Genomic DNA, 22,089 nt, shown 5'->3' on the forward strand with positions numbered 1-22,089 from the left:
ATCTCTGATTTTAGCACACTACGTAGTAGTTGACTAAGTTAATCACATATGACTAATTAATATAGAGCAGAGGATACCCTGGTTTAGTTACAATAAGCTACATTGTGAGAATGCAAAGGCAATTAATTAATTGTCTTTCTTACCTTTCACCTCATCGGGTGAGTTAACTATCAAGCAGCTATTAAAATGAGTCCTCTACAACTGGAGGCTGGGTTGGATTAATTCAACTGGAGACCCGGGACTAGAAAAAATATGTGGCCCCTGCTGACTTCACCTAATACACTTTTGTGAATATACAGTAGGAAAGTTAATGGAATATGTTTCATATTTTTGGTCATATTTTATTTCATGACGATGATTGTATCTTCATGATTCTTTTTAGATAGCCAGTTCAGATTTTAATCAAAGTGGAGACTCTGTCCACCTGGAGCCCCGGGGCTATAGCTCCCTAAGCCTCCCACTTAATCCGGCTCTGAGCAGAACTGTTTCTTAAAGTGAATGCTGAGAGATAAGTAGAAAATTTCTGAGGGATAAATAAACTGATAGATAAATTATCTTCCCTTATAATTACAACATAATCCTTCTATTGTCTCTAATATTAATTGACTTCTACTTATTCCCCCTGTAAATACATTCCTCAGAAACGAACACGTTAATTATAATTCGATTTCGTAACTATTTATAAGTTGCTGTGATGTCAAACCACAAAGAAAGCATTTAGAATTTCGTATTTCATATATTTCCACTTTTACTGACTTCGCATGCGCACATCTAGATTTCAGTAGTTGCCACATTTATTTTTCTTACTTGAGGGGTTGGAGTTATATTAATTAATCATACCGAACTTATTAGCTGAACTCCAAGCTGACTCTGAAGACCAAAAAGTACATGTTCCTTAATACAGAGCTAATACGACACTCACTAATCGCGTGACTAACGCTTGATTAACGGATGCTCTCTGAATATCACCCTATATGAACTAACTAACTAACTAATTCTATGGCCTATGGAACCCGGAGGTTCAATGCCGCGTTCACAAAAGCTCTCCACTGACTTCTATCTTTAGCCAACTGGATCCAGTTTCTACTTTGAATTCCTATTTCTGCGAGACCCATCTTAATATTGTCCTCCCATCTGCGCCTAGGTTTTCGTAATGGTCATTTTCAGATTTGTCTTCCAGTCAAGACTTTGAAAATTTTTCTACTTTCTTCGATCCTAGCTACATGACCTGCCCACCTGAGCCTCCTAGACTTGATGACAATAATAATGTTTGGTAAATCGTATAAATTATGTAGTTCCTCGTTACGAAGTTTCCGTCATTCGCCATTCCCGTTCCTCTTGCGTCCGAATACTTGTCTCAGGATCTTGTTTTCAAATACTTTCAGTCTATGTTCTTTCCTCAGATTAAGGACTATGTTTCGCAACCATACAGAACAACAGGCACGATTATCATTTTATGTAGTTTAAGCTTCAAATTCCTCGACAGAATTCGCAACGACAAGAGATTTTGAACCGAATAGTAACACGAATTCCCTGCTTTTAGTCGACATTTAATTTCTTCATGAATATGATTTTCGTCTGATAATATTGATTCTAGATATTTGAAAGTATCCGATTTATTAAAAGTATTATTTAATATTTTAATGCATCCATAATTTGTCGTATTACGGTCCGGACACACTTCCATGTATTTAGTTTTCTCTGCATTTACTTCTAAACCCATGTACCTGCAAGCGTTTAATAAGACCTCTGCACTTCTTTCTATTGTTCTCCTAACATCCCCTATTAAATTTACATCATCAGCATACGCCATAACCTGGTGAACACCGCTCAACTCTAGGCATTGGTTGCTATTTTTGACTTTCCTTATAGCGTATTCCAGTACAAAGTTGAATAATAATGGCGACAACGCATCCCCTTGTTTCAGGCCATTCTAGACGTGAAAGTTCGTGGACAAGAAATTTCCTATCCGGACTTTACTTTGGGATTCATTTAAACATACTTTAATTAATCTAATTAGATTTTTCGGTATTCTAAATTCTGTAAGAACGTTGTACAGTGTTTGTACAATGTTTCTCTCCTAAGCCTTTGTAAAATCAATAAATAGTTGACGTACCGGGTATTTAGTGGAAACTGCTTTTGGAGTATTTGGCGAATGGTAAATATCTGTTCGATAGTTGATCGATTTCGTCTAAATCCGCTCTGATAATCTCCAGTAATTTAATCTGCGTACTCGTATGGGTCAATCCTGCTAATAGAATGTTTAAAAGGATTTTATAGGATGTTGACAGAAGAGAAATGCCTCGATAATACAGTCAGTTTTGTCGCCTTTCTTGTGAATGGAACAATGATGGATTCTTCCCACTTTTGTGGCAATTCTTCCTTGTTCCAGATAAGAAGAATGAGATTGCGTATCTTGTTCCACAATTTTTCGTCTCCAGCTAAAATTAACTAGTGAAAAAGCGTATTGAATTATTGGTTGGATCATTGGATCAAAGAACTCTGGAAGCAGACACGGAAAACAAATTACCATAAATTAATGTAATGAAGTTGGAATTTCGCCTACACCCAGATATCTGTGTTTATTTAATTTGTTTATAGCAATTTCTACTTCTATTTGGTTAGGTTCTGGAATATACGGTTCTGCGGTGTGTGTCTCCCTTTCTCCACGCACATTAGTTTTTGGTTGTGTGTTAAGCAAATTGACAAAGAAATCTTTCCATCTATTTAAGATGCTGTTTGTATCAGTGAGAACTGTTCCGTCAGCTTTCTTTAGTATATAAACACGAGGTTGATAGCCTTTCTTAAATTCGTTGATCCCTTTATACATGTCCCGAATGTTTTTATTTTTACTATTATCTTCAAGTTCCTTAATTTTAGCTTTCAAAAATCGCGTTTCTTTGTTCTAAAAGTTTTGGAAGTTTCCCGCCTGATGTATAAGAAATTTTGTATAGTTATTTCATTCGGATTTTGTAGCCAGTTTTCTCTTCTCTGCTAGTTTAATGCATTTCTGGTCGAATTATGATTTGTTCCTACGTATTTCCGCGTATCTTAATTTTTCTTTTGCTGAAATTTTAATGCTATCTCTAATTTCAATCCAAATATCCTCAACACTAGTGCACTCCGAATCTTCTAAAATCGAGAATATATTCGAAATTTCAATCTGGTATTCTTCTCTTACCTGGCTCCCTTCTAGTTTCTTTAAATTAAATCTCTCCGTTCTCAGACATTGAATATTTCCTTTATTCAACGATAATCTCTCTCTTATTATCGTTGCTACCAGGTAGTGATCAGTGTCAGAATAAGCCCTTTTAAACGACCAGACATCAATTATGCTATATTGCCTTCTTCTATCTACTAAAACGTGATCAATTTGATTATGCGTTTTTCCGCCTGGTGAGATCCAAGTGTATTTATGAACGTCACGATGTGGGAAGTTTGTACTCTTTACGATAAGGTTTTTGGATGTTGCAAAGTTCACGAGTCTGACACCGTTGTCATTACTTTCCCTATGCAGTCATTACTTTCCTGGTCAAATATCTGTTCCACTTCTTCGTAAAAACCGTCTTTTTTATGATCATCCTTATCTTCTGTTGGGGCATGTACTTTTAAAACAGTAATACTACACCACCGACCCTTAAGAATAATAAAAGAAAGTCTGTCAGTAACAAATTCAACCTGCTTAATTGCTGATATTATTCGTTTGTGAACGAAAAACCCTGTTCCTAATTTGTAATTTTTTATTTCCTTCCCCGTAAAAGAACGTAAACTTTCCGGAATTCTCAGTTCCATTTCCTTCCCATCTAACTTCCTGAACTCTTACTAGGTCCATTCTGTATTCACTACCTCGCTTGTTACGGATTTTAACGCAGCTCCCTGTAAAGACCTGTAATATTCTATGTTCCAAATCTCATGTCCATTTTCTTTCGCTGAGGTCGTGCCAAGTTGACAGGCCTTGTCCGAGACTTCTATGTTTCTGAACAAGTGCCACCCTAAATGTTTAACCGTAAGTTACTTTCGGTTTAAGTTAAAAAATAAAGCTTTCCTTCCACACAGAGCTATGCAATGTTCTATTTGCTCCTAACAAAATGTACACAAAATTTTGATCTCTACCAGGTTATGTCCAAATAAGTTTGTTGATCTTTCACATGCTGAAAGAAGTCTTGCATTCGATTCTGAGTTTATTAATAAAATCAAGTAGACATAAAGGGCATATTCAGAGTCATTTTTACGTTTGATTAGCATTAACATCGTACTAAGCGTTTGACTACTCGTAGAGCGTAATTAACATTTAATATTGAGGAGATTTTCAATTATGTCATCTACTACTTAAGTTCAGAGTGAATACTAAATAACATTCTCTGATTTCTTTCATAGTGTATTTGGCACCAATCCTGTGGAAAGTTCATGGATTGTATCTTGTGATTAAGTTGGATGATATCACAAACGTGCTACTGAATAAATAAATTATAATCACGTGTTAGTCAAATCCTTAGTACGGTGCTAAACACACGTTCAATCGTATCTTAATATGGCCTATAGAGTTCTAAGTAGAATACCAAAACCTTTACCGTGAACATGCAAAGTTTTATGTGTTATTACTGAAACTTCACCCTATCCCGTGAACAGCCAAGGTTTTATGAATAAATGACTATGAAAGAATTGGTGGGATAATAATGTGGGAGATATCTACCGCCTTATCCAGAGTCGTTTTGACATATGATTAGCGTCATACTAAAGGTCTGACTACTGCAGGAGAGTTATATTAGTCGAATTCTTTAGTATGGCACTAATCACGCGTCAAAACGACTCCGCATAAGGCCCATAATATCTAAACTGAAACAAACTCTGCTAAAGACAGCACAAAAAGGTTCACGTGATCCTTTTATTGTAGGTAACAGACATTTCTTTGCTTCTTTGCAGGTTGCATATAAGTTGGTGAATATTAAAGATTTTAAACATTAATATGAATAGCTACCCTTAAAGTCACCGTTACCTGTCCAAATATTAACGGATTGCCTCTGGTAATGAACTTTACCGAGTTATCTATTGCAAAGAAAAAAGAAAACTAAAAAAAATAGATCCCTTTCGTTCAAAAGATATAGTTTGGAGTTACAGACGGTTGCATGGATTAGTACAATAAATCTTACAATTCCTACTGCGTGATCTTAAAAACGATTGGACAACTTCAGCATGCATGAGTTATTACTGATATATCATAGCTCTGTATTTAAATACTTCTTCAATCGTGCAGTTGTGAAGTTATTACTGCAATATCTCTTATTTGCTCTCAATTTTTTAAATGTAATTTTCTCAATTAGTTAAATATAAAGGGCGAAAAGACAAAAGCTTGTGTCAAGAAAAGATGAAAGACACGTGATGCCCAATAGTCTTGCGACAAAGACATTGCAACAACAATTGCCCTCATCCCTTTTTCCTAGTTGTTTCCGGATTATTCAATGCTCTAGCTGCACTTGCAGTCATGATGCAACCACAACAATATTCAATGAGAAACAAACACACAAATCATTTGATAGTTCGAGGAAGAGAAGACCCTAATAAGTCATCCTCGTTTGCAGGGGGAGGGGATGCTAGAGGGAGTACGGTAGAAGAAAACTTAATTTCCCCTGTGTGGCAAAAAAAAGAACCAGCAACTTGCAAGAGATTGCGAAGTACATAATAAATGAGATTTCGTGGAAATCTCGACCACTTTAGAATGTGTTCACGGCCACAGGTATATACTCACTCACTCACTGTGTTAGTAGCTTTTTTTATGTCGAAGGACTGACTGACTCATCCACTTTTTATAGGGACATTTTATGTAGTTTTTACTGCGCAGTTTAGACTTAAATGAAAGAAATGGGCACATAAGAAAAAATAACTATCATATAGAGTTGGTAAGAATATATACAGTAATGATGATTGGTAATGTCTCTATTTCATTATCATGAGTATTTTTATTGATTTTTTAAATAGAAAGTTTTATTTACGGCTCGAATAAGGGGGAAATAAAAGGTCATTGTATCAATTACAGTAAAACCTGTTAAATAAGCTATCTGATTAATTTGATAACGTGTGTGTGAACCGCCAATACATTCAATAGCAGAAGGAATTTCCCCTAACTGCTATAACTCCATTAGGTCGAGTATTTTTTGCTGGAGTCACATCTCAAGCGCCTGGACAGATGCACCCCAACTTACACGTAATTATTTCAACCAGAAGGTTGTCAATTGGTAAGCCTATGAAGAACTGAAAAGGCTTGTGCTGTGCCGTTGACACATAGAAAGTTTCTTCATTTTAAGATTAATCTATGCTGTTTGGAGTAAGATGAGTGCGATATCCCAGCGATAGTTTGAAATTCGTTGCATTTATAATGTACTAGCGTTGATTACCCGCTTCGCTAGATTAAAATAAAAATTTTAAAAGCATAAGTCCTTTATATATATATATATATATATATATATATATATATATATATATATATATATCTGCCTTCCCTTTCCTCTCCCAAGTTCTGGGGCTGAAATTGGATTTTAAATAACAACATCGGAAGTGTCACTGTTCATCTCAGCGACCCCGAAAACTATGGATTCGACATTAATATCGGTCATTTTTGATCATTTCAAAATATCTCCCTCCTTCCTCTCCCATAAGTTGCACTGTCAAGGTGAAATGATGAAAATCATCCTAGGCCCGAACCCAATCTATGTGGAAAAATTGATGGAGATCGGTCGGGTGGTTCAAGCGGCACGAAGTCACAAACATAGTCAGTTTCATATATATATATTATTTCACTACATACTGCATGTGTGAAGGAAAAATAAAACACTGATCATACATGCGTTAGGAAATTGTTAAAATTATTTGGAAACATCAAATCTGGAACAATTGAAGGAAATACTTTTGAAAATATTTGTCTCCACCTTCACTTACTCCAATTTCCTGTCAATCTCGTACTTTGAACATCTCTTATTTTCTCTACAAGCGAAAATTTTGCATATAAAACTGAGTATATACTACAATTGAACTTGATGTTACAAATTTTGGACCTGCAGGGGTTCAAACCAGGGACGCCTGGGTAAGAATTCAATGCAGTAACCACTTACCTACGCCGACCACTTACTTGTTGCACAAAACTGTTAATTAGTTGAAAACATTTCGCGTAAGACTAGTCCAGATACTAAGACCTACGTATATGAAGAGAGGGTCACTAGTTGAGTTGGTCACCATTTTTCTTCTGTAACTCAGAAACAGGTTAAGTAACCTATCTTCAATGAGGGAAATGTCTCGTAACATTTCTTAAGTTGAGACTGAAGTTTCAATCTTGGTCCAGCAGCCTAAGAAGAAGAAAAGATGGCAGATGTTAATTTGTAATTCCTTAAATTGTGTAAAGACGTGCAGGGATATTAGTTAGGTTTCGAGATATTTTAAAATAAAATATATTTAGCAAATTATGTCTTGTGTAACTATTAGTTTAATTTGTCAACTTTATATAAAAGACTTAAAGCACCGTAGCACGAAAGTCCCAAGTGGCAGGCCTGGGTTCCAGTCCGTCGTGTCAAATATTTTTCTTCATCAACTTCTATTATTTAGGCAATTTTAATTATAATTCTATTATTGCTTTGTTGTTATTATTATGAACGATCATTCCAACCTCCCATATTTCACAAATTTAAATTGTTTTACTTTGGTTATTGTGACGTAAAATAAAATATGACTTGTGTGAAAACAATGTTTATATGTTACTAAAGCTGTAACTTATAATTATTCGCCACAAACTCAGTTTGTATGACTGTAAACAAAACCTAGCGCATGAGGCAGAAAAGCACATTACACAAAAGTCGAAACAGTGGCGGAGCCTCAAACAGGAGAGGAGGAAGCGCGACCCTTACTCAAGGAAATATAACTCTTTTTGTTAGGCCTATATTTTCTGAAAAAGCTTTTAAATAAATATTTTCTTAGTATAGAAACATTTTAAATGAATTATGGTTCATAGTTAATACATAAAGTAATAAAAAAAAATATTATTGTAACTATATATCTGTTAACTTCCCATCTTGTAATCTATAAGAGCTTGCATCATCTTTCAATTTATAAGATATAAAATAAATTTGCTAATGTGCTGGTGTAGTTACCGCAAGAAGATGTATCAATAACAATAGTGAAATTAGTTTTACAATGGTGAATACTGAAATCAAGAGACATTTCCATTTTTAAAAAAAATCTAGATATATTCGTCTACATTTTGTCGTCCATAGTGCAGTAGAAACAAATGTACTTGTCGGATCAAGGGAAGGGGCGGATCCAGACTTCAACAGAGGTTGAAAACATTTCTGTGAATAAGGTAGAAAGAGTAGAAGTAATACCAGTGAAAAGGGTTAAAGTAGTAAATTTATAAATTAAAATTAAGTTTATATTGAATTAAATTAACAAAAGAATTAGATCTCTTCCATTTATAATTGAAGGCCGGGAAAGTAACTGAAAGACGTATGCACATATTATTTCCAAACTTAGAGATTCTTAACTACATGTAGTTACGCAGTTCATACGCAGTGTGATACGCAGTTCATTTCAATTTTACTTTCTCTGTCTCTTTTGGACCATGTTGAATCTTAGTTGATCTGGAGTTTTGTGTCCCGTTCAACACCGAGAGTGTATGAGACGAGGACCTACAGTTTTACTTCGGACCACCTGAGCTCCTATCGAAGTATCGAACCAGGTTCTCTCGCGCCAAAGGCACTGCTCTAACCATAGACCCTATAGCAACGAGGGAATTCAATGTTCAATATAACCAGGAATGCTTCCCAACTTAAAATAGGTTTTGGATAATCTGAAAACAGGTTTAAATAGCCCCTCCAAAAGTATAACATATTCCGAAGTTGTAGGTGACAATGGGCATAAATAGTAAAGTTTTGGCACAATGAAGATTTGAGAAAAGTGAACTCACACAATAGAAAAACTTTAAGATAAGTTCAAATAACTTCAAATGTAGTTTAGCAATCTATAATAAATTTTAGTAGAGCTATTTGTTCAATAGAGGCTGCAGTGTTGCCAAGCACTTCTTATTTTTAAATGTCATTACATCATGTTAATAACTATCAAGAGGATTGCCAAAAATATATGTGTAATACGTTACAATATTGCAAACTTTAAGAGTTATTTGAGGGGATTTATTGCTCCAGTTTTGAAGCATAGTTCGCAAGTAATAGTTTCAGACAAAAGTAACTCCAAAGAAGACACTAGCCTCAAGTACGGTACAACGCTGGTTCAACAGATAAATGGAAGAAAAAGCTAGAATAATTACTTTTGTCTAGAATCATACTTGTTGCGATATATTAATATCTAAGCAAAAAAAAAGAAAAAGAAAAGAAAAAGGAAAAGAAAAAAGAAAGAAAGAAAGACCGAAAGAAAGAAAGAAAAAGAAAAAAAAAGACAGAGATCTAACAAATCGTGCAAGTTATAACAGAGACGATGGACTTATCATTGAAGATAGTTTTTTTTTTCTATTTTTAGAGCTGTCCAACTTTGTAGTCACTGTGTTTGGTTTATGAAATTTTGAAGTTCGTTTTACCATTGTGGAAGACAGATATGTTTGTTTATTTTTATTCTTATCCATATTTTTGTTTTTATTGTTATTATTAATTTTATTGTTATTCTTTAATTTTTGTTATTATTGGTGATTTTCATCCGTTTACCGATTTCACTATGTCTCATACAAATCGGAGACTTTATAGAAAGATTTCGTGGAACACTTTTTTTTTAATTACTCTCTCATTATTGGCTTATTTTAATACCAAGCAGTAGGGATTGTGAAAAAGCTTCATAAAACACATAATTTTCTACCAAAATGGAATATAGATATATATATTTACAAAAACTATCGAGAACCATATTCCTTAGGTTGCAGTGGAGAAGTAAATTTATCTTCCAACTCCCATTTGATTTCTCCAAAATAAGAATTTGCGTCATTTTAGACGAGGTCGAAATTCCTATTTTCCAACCCACTCAGTCGCCATGCTTGAGGAGCCTAAGATAAATACATACCATATATTTTTTAAAAAAATCGAATACTTTATTTACGAATATTATCATGGAACATTTTTTTTAATGTAAATTTAATGTATTTTAAATTCATCCCACTATTCATCACTGATTTTAACTGTCATGCAGTGGGGATCATTGGGATGCCTCAAAGGAAATATGACCGAAAATATGTACAATTTTGCTTCAAAGTCGTGTATATACGAAAATATCATGCAAGATATTGTTAAATAAGGGGAGATCGGGGGTGTATTTCCTCACATTCTTGATTATTTTAAAACTAAACAGTGGTGATTATTGGTAAGTCGCAGAGAAAGTTTAGGGTCATTTAGGGACATTTCGACACGTTAAGAAACAACTCGATACTACTCTGAAAGTTACGATAATTTTATTCTGCAAAAGTGATAATATTTGACAATATTCCTTGCCCTAGCTATAAAACACAAAATCTCGCCCGTGAATGCAGTACTTGCAAATGCAAGAACACATAAACGGAATGGTGCGGATCAGTAGATTTTGAAAGTCTTGCGGGAGAACTCGACACTTATTATGGGAGATGTCGACACTATATAAACAATGAAATTCTTCACATCTTTGGAAACAGTCTCCTTTACAACAAACATAAAACGGAATGAAATACTAGATGTAAGGCTTCTACTATCTACATATGACTTATTTGCAAACTTTGCTGTAATTCATTGCAACTAAGATGAAATACAATCGAAAATCACAATTGAACACAATCATTTTCGAAATCCATATGCAAAGTATCCAACAGAGGCTGATTTCTTTCAACTGAAACTGACTTTCTCATAGTCTTCTTTCACAACATTTTGAAAGGGTTCCTACGAACAGAGTTGTCGTGAGATAAGTTGAAAATGTTTTTCCAACTGCGGAAGAAAGATACATTAAAGATTGACAATTTTGAGTAATGAGTAGTGGGAGCATTAGAGGCTTTCTTTAATATATCATGATCTTTGACACATGTACTGTGTTAATCTAAAACCAAAGGTACTTTATCATTAGGCTTATACCGAACTAAATGACCCAGAAGCTGAGAAAGCGTGTTAAATTCTAGCCCAAAATCATATATCTTATTGCCCTATTCCTATTTACAAAACTTGAACTGAATTCAAGATGGCGGATTTCAAGATGGCTGCTGTCAAGGTTCACCTTACCGTACGACTTCCCATTAGGTATAGTATGTACCCACATTGTTGTTATTGACTTTTTATTATTAACAGGCCGTTTACAAGGGGTAGTACTGAACGTAATGTGCAATTGTCGACATAGATACGCGGCATTTCAATCTGCCATTTTGCTTAATTCCACTTTGAAAACGCAGCTGCTTTTTTGTATGTGGTCTTTCTGTCGGACTTCCTTCCTCTCAGTGAAATTTTACGGTAGGTTTCGATATGAGCTCATTCATACTTCCCTTGTAAGATGAACCAGACGGTAGTCTTTTTGTCTGATGAGTTACCTTATAACAAAGGAACTACATGTCGAAATCTCCCTGCAATCACTGTCGATTTATCCCCTAAATGCATTGATCAACAAAAGCTGGCACGAGTTGTCACTGTAACAAGCAATGTGTGTCAGCCTGACATACATGCATACAGAGGTTATGCTCTATCATAATACCAACCCTTTGCCTCATTTCATTAGCATATATCACCGCTATACCTATTTTTTTTTTTAAATAAAGCTTTATGTACCTATTTTAGAGGGTTCTGCTTCATTTACAACAGGCAAAATTAACTTCTCTGCATATGCAATTTGTCACTGAGAGCTGACACTAACCTTCCACTACTGAACGTTTCTTCTCGCGTGCGTGTATGATCACTAGCTTTTCTAGATCTTAAAAGTGTCGAGATCTTCCTAAATTACCCTACGTCATATTGCATCATAATAGAGTAATTTTGGTTAAAGTTATCGAGGAAAGTAATTTTCTTATCTCATTGTTTAAATAAGAAGATTTCTAAATTGAAGGTAACTTACCCTTTTTTTATCTTCATATCCTTATGTGATTTCAACCGCAGCCAATGAGTTTCTAATATTGCAAGTTGGTATTATGCAGCTAAAATCCTTTATTAAGATATCCAACCGTTACTAAACTTTGATTTGAAATATTTTTCTTCTGGTTATATCAAAATCGAGTTGAATTGAGTTTGAGCCTCCTGTCCCTTTCAGCAGCGAGGCTATATAAGACAGAACCCACTGACTAACGTGGAATCCGCCGGGGATTCTCTCCGCCGGTATTAGAACCAGCGACTCCAACGCCAAAGGCGCGTATACTAACTGCTTAGCCACGAAGGAGCTCTTATGTTACGTTATGTAGCCGTGAATATAATAGATTTACTATTTTTTGGACTTTGTTCTAATACGAAAGCTAGCTCTGAAAAAGGTTACGCTCTTTATTTGGTCTATTTATTATATCTCTACGCAATTTTTCAACACCGGCAATGAAAAGACAACGAACGATTATGATTTTGCTTTATGATTTTACAATTTCGTACTGCTGATGGTTAATAATCTAGTACAGAAATTCCCTCTTTAGTATAGGAATTCCTTCGTCACCAATGTAAGCGAGATGGGGTTAGGCAAGATGGAAATTTCCAGTTGGCCTAAAATGAAAATTCTTACTTTGGAGAAATCAGTAACTGTTAAGCAGTTAGTCGAGATTTGATTTAGGCCAGATGGGAGAACACCATAAAATTCGCAACTCTAGGCATCCAGTTAGACAAATGAGGGTTACAAGTGAATGATCAATTTACGTAAGTTCTTCTAATTATCTCATACACATTCTTCATTTGCTGTAAGTATTAAAAACAAGCTTAATATAGACATAACGATCGAACTCTATTTGAGAAGCCCAGACCTCATTTGTCTCCCCTGTATGGCTAACCTTTGCATGTAATGTAAATAATAAGCTCTCGCAGTAATCCGACACTTTCTCTAATTTGGCAGCCTTTTCTGCAAGAAATAGCCGGATTAGTGTACGTATTTATCTCTGGAGATTCCGTATGATAGAATCAAATTAATATCGTAAAATTTAACAAGAAACAATAATATATATATATATATATATATATATATATATATATATATATATATATATATATATATATAAACACCTTCCGGATCTGGTTTTATTTTACAAAATAATTAAAAAATAAATAACAAAAAATATTTCAGTCATCTTTAGGCTTAAATCATGATCATATTTGCGTAAAGGTAAACAGAAATTACGTCAACTTCAGAAATGAAAAAAGGATAAAAAAGAACATTGGATAATTTTCCTTCTTTTACATTTTGGTGACGCACTTCTTGTGCGTCAAGCCTACATTTGGAGCTCGAAAAGTTTCTACGAAAGATTTGCATTTTGTCTCCAGACTAGCTATAAGCTACAAATCCCACCCATTTTACCCCCTTCCCTTCTTTTTTTGCATAATAGGGAAGACCTATAAAAAGTTACTTGCCTCACGTGGACTGTTTTCCTATCCCCCCCCCTCTCTTCTCGTTGGTATATTTGCGTCATTTGTTATTTTACTTGCATTCTCCGGCCGCAAGGGAATATACAGTCTTGTTTTTTCTCCTTTTCATTCTGATGGAATATGCATGTATAAGGAGTGAGGGACCCTGGTTTCATTTACAAACCTTACGTCATGTTGACTCACTCATGTAAGAGAATTCATCTGGTCATTTACATTGTTCACCAAGGTCAAGTCGATGACTTTTCTTCGCATAAAATTCAATTGACCTTCGAAAAAATAAATATATATATATATATATATACAATAAATTTTTGCTATCTCTTCCTTTCTTGAGCCTATTGTCAGGACTTTTGGATTTAGATTTTGTGTTTCTTCCCTTTAAACTTTTAGAATTTACTTTTATAATTCTATAATACGAGTCAGGGGCGGATCCAGGACCGACTTCTGGGGGAGCGGTGGGTTGTCATATTTTTAAGAGCTCCAAACTTTGGGATGGGTTTTATTTATATATATTCACGTCGCCTTACATTCACATTTCTACCGAAAAGCTCAAGTCTCACAAACTTAAGTACTCTTCTTTCCTGTGCAGTTCAATGTATAAATAACAATACTCAATTAGATGTCATTTATTTTGATCTCTCAAAGGCCTTTGATTCTGTCAGTCACATTCTTCTTCTCCACAAGCTTTCCAATAGTTTTAATGTACATGGTAAATTTCTCTCTTTAATCACCAGCTATCTAAAGGGCCGTAAACAGAAAGTTGTTCTTTCAGGGGCGACTTCTAACCCAAAACCTGTGATCTCGGGGGTGCCTCAGGGAAGCGTACTAGGGCCCCTGCTATTTGTCCTGTATATGGACGATCTCTACTCTCACCTATCAGTTAATCCTAGTGGCCTTTTGCTTTTTGCTGACGATTGCAAATTATATAGAGAAATATCATGTTTCCATGACACAATTGCCCTACAGGAAGACATAAATTATCTTGTAGACTGGTGTGAAATGTGGCAATTGAAACTTAACAGTAAGAAATGTGACGGTATAACAATTACTCTGAAAAAGTCTCCTGTTCCCTCCAAATACCATATTAACGATTCCCCTATAACACATTCTGCCAGTCATAATGATCTTGGTGTCATCTTTGATTCGAAACTCTCGTTCTCAGAGCACATCTCCTCAATTGTTAAGAAGTCAATGCGTATGCTGGGGCTTCTTTACCGATTCACTGAACTACGTACTGTGGCATCATTAACAACATTCTATAAAACTCTAATAGCACCCAAGATCGAATATTGCTCTCCCATATGGGCCATGGCCGCACCTATACATCTCTCTAGACTTGAGTCTGTTCTCAATTTCTTTATTGCAATAGTACGTTTTCGTGTTCCCGCAGTTCGAATATTACCTAAGGAGGAAATTTTGCGATATCTTAATATCCAGACGCCGGAAGTACGCAGAAATAACTCTGATTTGAAGTTTCTCCATAAGATTGTAAATGGGAACCTAAGATCAGAAACCCTAATTCAACAACTATCTTTGCATGTCCCTTCCCGCAAAACCCGGAATACCCACCTATTCCATCTTGCACGCCCTAGGTTGACAATTATACAGAGGTCTCTTTTTCACCGAGTACCCAACTATTATAATAATCTAACTAGTGAGGTGGACATTTTTTCGAGCTACCCGGTATTTGAAAGAGCAATAAAACGCGTGCTGGCTAAATAATATTACTTGTGCACTCTTTGTTAATACTGTTGATATTACTGTTGTTGTTTATTTTTTAATTATTTTTCTTTTTTTCCCGCTTGTTGATATTTCCCTGTGTAAAATGGCACAATTATGCTGTATCTGGGAACTTGTTCAATAAATAAATAAATAACATAAGAAAGTTTCCTCTTCTGTGGGGGAAAGGGCAATCGCCTCGATCTCCCCTCTGGATCCGCCCCTGATACGAGCAGCTTATATGTATTATTAAAAATCACAGGACCTAGTCCATGAATTAAACCTGATTTTTTAAAATTTATATCCAAGGAATGTATGTGGCTGATGGGCTGTTTTCTTTTTCATAAGCAGAGTAGGTTGGGAACCATGATGATAAACACAATATAAGTCAAGATTTTGAAAATAAATGCAGCACTTAATTTTCACTTCAATCCGAGAATGTAATCTGGTTTCACCCAATCATATCTGAATGTGTCACCCTGCAAGCAGTCTCCTCAATGTGGGGAAGGTGGTGGGGCTGAAAGGGCAGATTCATCTATAATTTATTCATCACTCCTTTATTTGCATGCATTTGCCTGTCCTGTTAGCTGCGAATACTTCAGCTGGACTCACGGGTGGGTGGTAGGAGTGAGTCTGGGAAGATCATGATCAGAGGATATCTTTCTCCAAATGAGGCGGATGTCCATCCATCTAGATCTACTGGTATCTGAATCTAGTGTCTTTCTGTGCTGTGCTGCTCACAGATGGCAAACGAATAATAATAATAATAATAATAATAATAATAATAATAATAATAATAATAATAATAATAATAATAATAATAATAATAATAATAATAATAGAAAATATTTTAAAACAATAATTCAGCAGGATCTTTTTGTTTATATACATTTTCGTCTGTGTTCTTCATCTTCAGGAAGCATATGCTTTCGTCGGCGGGAATCATAATTCAGTGTACCCCACACTGTCCTTGATAACGTCGGTCCTACATAGATCCTACGGTTAGTCCGTGCCTAAGTCTACAGAATTGCTTGAGGAATAGCGTTTGTTCTCCCCGTGAACACCCCAGTGTAGTGTTGCAGCGATCACACACAATTTTTCATTTCACGATATAGCTAAACAAATTTAAGTATATAGGCAAAGAATAGGGATGGGCACGAGCGAGTTCGAGCGAGTTTTTTTTTGAAACTCGACTCGACTCGAAACAGACATATTTCAGCTCGACTCCAGAACTCGGCTCGAAAAATTTCCTCCAACTCGACTGGAAACTCGACTCGAATTCTGATTGAGTTTTGAGTCGAGTCGAGCCAAAACGAGCCAAATCCTGTATGTAGTTCCAAGCACTGCCTTCAAGTACCTTTTATAGATAATATAACTATTATCAATGATCCTACTGTTACTTATTCAGTGGAACCTGGATAATTCGAACTTCTGTAATTCGAAAACTTCTTTATTTCGAATTTTTCTCTTGGTCCCTAGAATTTTATATACAAACATTGCTAAAAAAAATCATGGTTAATTCGAATTATAATCTGGATAATTCGAAGTTTTTCCCGTGTAAATCTAAAAGGAGGTCAAGTCATCGGGTCGGATTTTCCAAGAAACGGATGAAGATATGTACTGTAGCAGGCTTTCCGCCCCGCCCGCAGACTACTAATAATACAGTGCTAGTGTATGTACGTACGTATTACAGCACAGTATTTTACTTCATATTGCATTAACCTATGTTTCTTCTAGTTTTACAATGAGTGTATGGTACTTAAAACACTTATTATTAGCTCCAATAATGGTCTTTATGTTAAAACCTGAAGTTTGATTGTTTATTTCAACCATTTACAAAAACTTTTCTAATTCGAATTTTTGTATAATTCGAATTTTTCTACTGGTCCGTTGAGGTTCGAATTATCCAGGTTCCACTGTATTATTATTATTATTATTATTATTATTATTATTATTATTATTATTATTATTATTATTATACCATGTATGAAAATGAAAGATAGGCGGTCTGAATACAAAAAACAAGTTGACTGCCGATCTCGGTAGTCGTGAAGTCTAGGAGGCAAGGACACGTTCATTAAGTTCCGTGTTTGAGTTCCGGAGGAGCCATTGGCTCAGTTGAGCCGAGTCGAACTGAGCCAATGGATTTGTTTCAACCGAGCGGCTCGAGCTGATGGCTCACCTGAGCCGTGTCGGTGGCTCATCCCTACCAAGCCGGCTCAAGCCATCAGCTCTATTGAGCCGAACCGATGCCCCATCCCAACCGAGCCGGCTCGAGTTGTCCGCTCAGTTCAATTGAGCCGAACCGGTTGACATCACTACGCGGATTGGGCTCAAAAATTCGACCGTCCAATCTCATAAGTAAATGGTCCAAATGGATGAATCGAGTTGCGGTATTAGACAGAGTGCGACTGATAGAGGATGTGAAAATATGAAGATGTGCAAAATTATAGAGCTGAGCGCCATAAGAAACGGAGGGGAAGGAGGTCCAAGTTTGTGGGAGAAGGGCTTTACTATGTTATTAAAATACATCAAATAAACTGTTGAACCGTGAAAATAGTGAAAGATAGCCAATGCAAATAGTGGTAGTTTCACATATTGGCAAAAGAAGAATGGACAGAGTAGATCACAAACCTCTGCCGCCGTCTTGTTAGCTTTCATGGTATGAACTAGAGTGTGTACTTATATTTGTTCTAGCGATATTTAAGGTTGTCTCGTTACAAATCTATTATCGTCCCATTATCGAGACAAAACGAGATGTGAGCACTCGAGCAGCGTCACCTCTCGTGAGCAACACTAAGAATATTCCACATTACTGCTTACATTTCTCATGACTTTCGGTTTCCATCTAATCAGGACACGATTTCAAAACGAGCAAAAACGAGCTAAACAAGCGAGCCATTTATGAAACTCGACTCGACTCAAAATTCGACCTCAGAAACAGAGACTCGGCTCGGAACTCGACTCGAGAAAATTGCCTTTGACTCGACTCGAAACTCGAATCAAATTCGAGTCGAGTCGAGTTTTAGCTCGACTAGTGCCCATCCCTAGCAAAGAAACAAACACTTTAATCACAAGTCCGGGCTCATTCTATTGTTTTTGAAAATCTGACTTGAATGACACCGAAAATTAATCAACACAGAGAATGTTCAAAAGACACGTATTGGGGTGCCTGTAGTCCGCTATCTTGTAATTAAAGAAAAAATAGTAGTGGTACTAATGTAGACTCTAATCATCTGAACGTTAGTAGGTACTTGTTCCATTTAGTTATTACTAAAGGTATCAGCTATACGCTCCCAGGTAGGTCAAAGACATACAGAAATTACGAAATGGCACATTCGGTAGGAACGACGAACGAGGTCTACCCAAATTAGAGAACAATGGACCACTTCGGGCTTCAATAGAACCTTATAGTCTATTAATATCAGTCGCTGTGAAATTTTAAATTGGGATTCCATAAACACCACTGCCAAATTAGCGTCAGCTGACCAATAAGAAACTCGAGTTAAAAAGTAAAAACTGAGGCGAACCTCTTCCAACTCACAGTTTGTGCGAACTGTGGCCAGAGAGGCCATGCTGCGGAGCCCTGTACAGTGACCAAGACCTTAGGGTGATCATTTCACTTGGCCTAAACACTGTCCAGACTTTCAAAGAGAGAAACGCACGATTGTTGAAAAGTTTTTTCCGCTACTGACACGAAACGTCATATGAAGGAGAGCGTTTCTATCTCGGTTCTTGTTCTCGCTTCCGAAAAATCTATTTCAACCCAGAACGACGGACATTTCTGCTCAAACAGCGTTTGTAAAATCTAAGAATATAGAACAGGAAATCTCAGTCCTGCGTTGTCCAGTGAAAAGCCCAAAACTCTACATATTGTTCCTCTACATAGTGGAGGACTGAAGATTACATCTCATCGCCACTTGCCATACATTTCTTTCATCAAACTAAGGCAGCATGAATATCGTCACCTGAACTACCCTATTCTCTCTCTCAGAAGAATCCGAAATCTCCTAATTCCGTATTTTCAACTTCTATCCTTGTGAATAGCTTCTTTGACACCTCTTGATTTAAGGGCATTAATTATCGGTAAGGTCCTCATAGAATTTAAAGCTTTCAAACAGTTAATGCAGCACACAAAGACAACCCATACTTGTTTCACCTTTCTATTAGTTCTTGTACGTGTAATAAAAATGGTGCATCATCCTGCTGCAACCATTTAGATTCTTTACTTAATGTCTTCTTTCCATGTTGTTAAAAGACGTAAGTTTCAGAATAGCACAGGCTAAACAAACATTCAATAGGAAAACAGGACTACTAACATCAAGAAATGTATCGTTGGACGTTCATAAACGATTTATTAAGACACTGGTATGAAGCGTGGTGCTGTACGGATAAGAGATGTGGACATTGAGAAAAGCTGAAATATCCAAGCTGGAAGCGTTTGAAATGTGGTGTTGGCGCAGAATGCTGCGCATATCATGGACCGAAAGGAAAACGAATCAAGACGTACTAAGGGAAGCTAATGAAGGACGACAGATAATCAAGATAATAGGAAAAAGGAGAAACAGCATGCTTGGCCATCTTATTCGACACTCCGATTGGATCACTGTGCTGATAGAGGGAAAGGCAGAAGGAAAACCAGGAAGAGGAAGACCAAGGATAGAATATCTAGATGCAGTTACGAAGTAGATGCCTTATCAAAGTATAAAATAGCTCTCCCAAGCGAGAGAAAAAATGTCCATGTTGCCCACAAACCTATGGTTGAGGTGGACAAGAAGAAGTTAATGTCTAATGTACTCTTTGTTGATTATTTATGTATGAATACGGATTTCTTACGTGAAATTATCTTCTAGTGCACAATCATTCTTACAGTACTGCAATCTTGTACTAGAAGCCATGTTAAGATTCCGTGCCTACTCTAGTGGATTTTGCAATATAGTAGGTAATTATATTAGATTTTGCACGAGGTCCCCCGGTGGATTCGCGATGGGAGAGCATCTAACGCAATATAATTGTTTAGATCTTATTTCAAACTGTATTACTCATCCTAAATAGCGCCACTAATCAACTTAATCATCGAGATGCATGCATCAGAATTCACACGTGTACTGATATTTGCTTTACTGGCTTGTGCAACAGTTAACTTAAAGTCTTTACGAAGTTACAGCAAAAATAGCATGTGTATGAGTTGCGGTCGTGGGAGTTAATAAGTGAAAAAAAGCAGGACCAGCATTTACTCAGAAAGTGCCCCAGTTCCTGACTTACATGCACTCCATAAAAGTTCCTGACTTACCTGACCTGACCAGTTCCTGACTTACATGCACTTACATGCACTCCTTAAATGAACTCCATAACTTCATTTTGAGATTTGATCAAACATTTTATGGATTTGCCTGACTTAATATCATGCAAATTATTTCCCAAATTAAAAACTGCCTTTAAAGGGGTGCAAATTTGATGACATTCAGGGTATCCAGTGCGCTGCAACAAAAACTTGGTGTACATAATTTCGGAAAACAAGTTGCATAAACGCTTCCGGCAGTGGAATAGTAGTCTAGCAAAATACAACGTTTCAAAAGGTAACTACTGTGAAGCTGACAGTAGTTGTTAAGAAATTAATTCTTTTGACAGCTCAATCCCGACCACAGTTAAGGAAATAGTCCTTATTTCAAATACAAGATGTCAATATTATAGTTTTGTTTTAATAGTTTTCAAGTGGTTGATACACAAAGCTCATAAAAGTAAGCCTTATCTTCAACATAAAATGTCACTTTATACAGAGTGAGTAAAAGTCCCTTTCCATCCCTTATAAAATGAAAGCGAGTGTAGACTGTCGGAATTGGTAATTGTATGAACACGTTAGGCCGAAGGGAATCTTTATTATGCGTGTCAGGTGAACGGCTGCTATCTTGCTGTCGACCATTTTAAATCTTGCTCAAAAAGTTTAAATGGAGGGGGTGGCGTGATATATGAAACAGGGTTGGAATTTAAAACAAACCCAACGGTGTGATCATATTTAATAACTGTAATAACTATGAAGTAATAATCACATGAAACTCAGATTGCCTCGTATAAAATGCATTCAATATGCTAGCCGTGTTGTGCTATGCATATTGGCAGATGTGTTTCACAAACTGTATGAACACGGAGCAATGTCTCAGGTGTGATTTGTGCACATGTATCCTGTGTTCATTGCTCCAAATGATCCAGACCCCTAATATTTTTGCCATATACCATTACCTTTAGCTGATCCACAGGTAAAAATCAAATTGTGATAAATCAGGTGATATGGCAGGTCACTAATCTGGCCCATGTCAACCAGTCCATTGCTCAGAAAATTGTTCATCCAGATATTAACGAACCTGCAGTCCATGATGAGATGACGCCCCATCATGCTGTTAAAATAAGGAAAAGCTGTAATCTGGGACCAACACTGAGGGAAGTATGAGTTGTTCTAACATGTCCAAGTAACACTCTGCAGTTAAATGCTAAGAATAATAAATGGGTCAATGATACGTCCTCCCAGATCCCTACCCCTTTCCACACCATTATTTTCTGTGCACCAACCACTTTATACAGATCTGTCCACATAGAGTTATCTGGAGACCAGTAGCATAGATTTTGGTTGTTTACCTCCCTTGTAACATAAAAATTTGCTTCATCGGTGTACAAAATTTGAATTGCAAAGTTGGTATACTGCCGCAATTGTTCCACTGCCCACTCAATCACTCTCCAATCTGAATCATCCTCGAAAAGATGTTGCTGTACCTGCAGTTTATTAGTATGCCCCTATTGCATCTATAACACCCTGAAAATGTAGATTTGGCTGAGTGGT

Source organism: Thermobia domestica, chromosome 7 (assembly GCF_964235325.1).
Source record: "Thermobia domestica chromosome 7, izTheDome1.hap1.1, whole genome shotgun sequence".
NCBI lineage: Eukaryota > Metazoa > Arthropoda > Insecta > Zygentoma > Lepismatidae > Thermobia > Thermobia domestica.